General features: G+C 41.5%; 1 long non-coding RNA gene across 1 annotated transcript; it reads right to left on the bottom strand.

Moving 5' to 3' along the window:
- Positions 1–223: 223 nt before the first annotated feature.
- LOC134291525 (uncharacterized) lies at positions 224–652 on the bottom strand. The gene is made up of 2 exons (XR_009999137.1): positions 339–652; positions 224–274 (listed from the first exon to the last, which is right to left on the bottom strand). It is a non-coding gene; the product is annotated as an uncharacterized LOC134291525 (long non-coding RNA).
- Positions 653–3,438: the final 2,786 nt, after the last annotated feature.

Here is a 3,438-nt window from a genome sequence, read left to right as displayed (position 1 = left end):
TAGCTATTAAGTCACAATTAGTTTAAGAACAAACCCACAAATGTATCTTAAGCAGAAACTCGTAATACAGTTATGAATGAAAGTTTGTTTGTATTATTAAGAGACACTCATCCATTATCGCTCAATAGACGGGAAAGTGTCTGCCTAGCTGTTTTAGCCAGCTAGAGGGAATTTCGCTTCGGAATGTTGGCTTTGCAGTCTTTTGGGGAATCGAAAACACTAGTTTATGATTTTTCCCGACGTTTCGGTCCGTATGGGACCTTTTTCAAGGGTTCTAAAATATAATTATTCAACTATCAATACAAAATTTTAAACATTTAATTAGTTTTACAATTTACCAATCGGTCAAGGTTTCCTAGTCAAGATGGCTTTGCTAAACTCAAAAATGTCATGCGGAAGTTTTGGTCTAAATGGAAGATTCAAAGGTCAATTTTCATTTTATACATATTTGTTGTCCTGCACTGTACTCACATAGATTGAGTCCGTTCGGTTTTCAACCGTCGTGATGCGGACAATCTCCTACCTATCGGGCGGTCTAGAATTCGGTCCCTGTTTTTGGAATCTTCCACCATTGCTTTTCGCATGATATTCTTTTTGTTTGTGTGAGTCACTTTCTCTCTGTTTAGTTTAGTGTGTGTCTTAACTATCTAACCCTGAGAATATTCCATTTAGACCAAAACTTCCATTTAGACCAATACTTCCGCATGACATCTTTGAGTTTAGCAAAGCCATCTTGACTAGGAAACCTTGACCGATTGGTAAATTGTAAAACTAATTAAATGTTTAAAATTTTGTATTGATAGTTGAATAATTATATTTTAGAACCCTTGAAAAAGGTCCCATACGGACCGAAACGTCGGGAAAAATCATAAACTAGTGTTTTCGATTCCCCAAAAGACTGCAAAGCCAACATTCCGAAGCAAAATCATCCCAGTCGCATCCCAACCAAGCATCTAGAGGGAATTTCGTTATAGAATCTACAAATATCTCCTTCTGAGATTCTTCCAGTAGTGCCGAACTTCCAGCAAAACCAAATGGGAAATCACTTCAGCACCCAAATTTGTGTTGACGAAGTGCACTCGTCTGCGTGTATAATTGTTTTGAGTACTTTTGCGGCTTCAGAGTGAACGTATAGCTCATTGACTATGGATCATGTTGTGGAAATGTCGCAGGAGATGATTACCTACGGAAGTGCGTTTGGAAACTATGCGGCAAGTGATATTTTGATTTGTTTTGCTGTGTGGTGCCGGGAAATAACGCGAGAGCCTAAGTAGTTCGAAACTCTTGACAATATTCTTAAATAATAGACGCAGCGGTTAACAGGCTTTACAGACGAGGTAAAAAAGGTCACGGGATGACCCAACGTACCCTTTTTATCTTCTTTCATATTACACTAGGTTATCATGAATGTTTTCACTCTTTATAAAGGTCTGTAGAGTTAAATTATGCAAGGGCAAAAATGGATTATATAGGTACGCCGGCGTGACCTCTACTGTACATAGGAGTCGTCTCCATTCTACTCGGTCCATGGCTGGTTGTCTCTAGTTTCGCACTCTGCGAAGGTTCCGTAAGTCGTCCTAGCTCGCTGCGCACAATGTCTTCTTGTAACGATCGGATGAATCTCGAGAACCATTTTAGTCGGGTTGCTATCTGACATCCTGAAGACGTGACTCGCCCACCGTAGCCTCCCGATTTTCGCGGTATGGATGATGGTTGGTTCTCCTAGCAGCTGATGCTAGGTTCATTCGCCTTCTCCAAGTCCCGTCTACCATCTGCACTCCGCCGTAGATGGTACGCAACACCTTCCGTTCGAAAACTTCAAGGGCGCGTTGGCCCTCTGCACGTAGGGTCCATGCTTCGTGCCCATAGAAGACTACCGGTACCTACCTTGATTAATCGTATCAGTTTACCCGGGAATCCTTATACGTGCATAATCTGTCATAGCTGTCTCGGTCGATTGTATCATACGCCGATTTGAAATCGATGAACAAGTGATGTGTGGGCACGTTGTATTCGCGGCATTTCTGCAACACCTGGCGGATGGCAAACATCTGGTCCGTTGTAGCGCGTTTACCCATGAATCCAGCCTGATATTGCCCCACGAACTCTCTTGCAATCGGTGATAGACAGTGGCATAAAATTTGAGAGTGTATCTTGTAAGCAGCGCTCAGTAGTGTGATCGCGCGGTAGTTCCCGCAATCCAACTTGTCGCCCTTTTTGTAGATGGGACACACGATACCTTCCATCCATTCCTCCGCTAATACTTTCTCCTCCCAAATCTTGGTTATAACCCAGTGTACGCACCAAATTTTTTTCGCTGAAAATCAGCAAATTTTTGCTGAATTTTGCCGAGCTGAAATTACAGCAATCCGTTCAGCAATAAAAATTACTGAAAATTTCAGCAATGTCAAGTGTCAACGTAAACGTCAATTGTTTGCTGAACAATCAGCAAATTTTTGGGATTTGCTGAAAATTCAGTTGTTTCGACCGGCGTGAGCTTTGCCAGCACTTTGCTGATAGAATTCAGTAAACTATTCGAAAAAAAAATAAAAACCAACATTCGAGTTTTGTTTTAGATATTTTTTTTAAATTTTCATGGCTTTATTGTATGCAACATATATAATTACAGCATCGACTGGAATTGACGATCCTGCATAAGTCCATCAAGAAAGCCATTGCATCTAACAATCCTTTGTCGAGCGTTTGGAGCCTGGGAAAGTACTCTGTATAGCATCTGAAAGTGGTAAAATTCGACATGTATTTACAGTTGAAAAAACTCGGATGCGGAATAATAACACTGTTTTCTTTTGATACCAACCTGTCCTATAAAGATGTCGCAGAAATTTCGGGTTCAAACACGCACAGTATAATTAAATATGATTTTTAAAACTGGAATTGACGATGGGAAAAAGCAAGCGAAGCAAAGTTATTTTTTGTATTTTTTCTTTTGTTTTGACAGTTGACCATCCGAGCCGGCGAGGCATCGGAAAAACTTGCTGAAATTTCAGCAATCCAGGCGAGTTTGCTGATTTTCAGCTAACTAACCCGGATTGCTGGTTTTCCAGTAAACTCAAAGTTTGCTGATTTTGTTTCAGTAAAGCGTTTTGCTGAAACCTTCAATCGATTTTTGGTGTGTAGTGCACTCACCAGTGCTTCTTCACCGTATTTTAGTAACTCGCTTGGTAGTTGGTCTGCTCCAGTGGCTTTGTTGTTTTTCAACCGTCCAACCTTCTTCTCAATCTCTTGGATGTCAGGGGCCTTAAGTCTATCGTCTAGTGTACATACTCTTAGATCTGTTACCACGCCACCATCGGGGCTTGCAACGTCGCCATTGAGGTGCTCATCGTAATGCTGCCGCCACCTCTCGACCACCTCACGCTCGCTCGTGAGAATATTCCCATGATTATCTCGGCACATGTCGGCTTGCACATAGCCTCT

Source organism: Aedes albopictus, chromosome 3 (assembly GCF_035046485.1).
Source record: "Aedes albopictus strain Foshan chromosome 3, AalbF5, whole genome shotgun sequence".
Lineage (NCBI taxonomy): Eukaryota > Metazoa > Arthropoda > Insecta > Diptera > Culicidae > Aedes > Aedes albopictus.
This window is presented reverse-complemented; position numbering and strand designations above follow the sequence as displayed.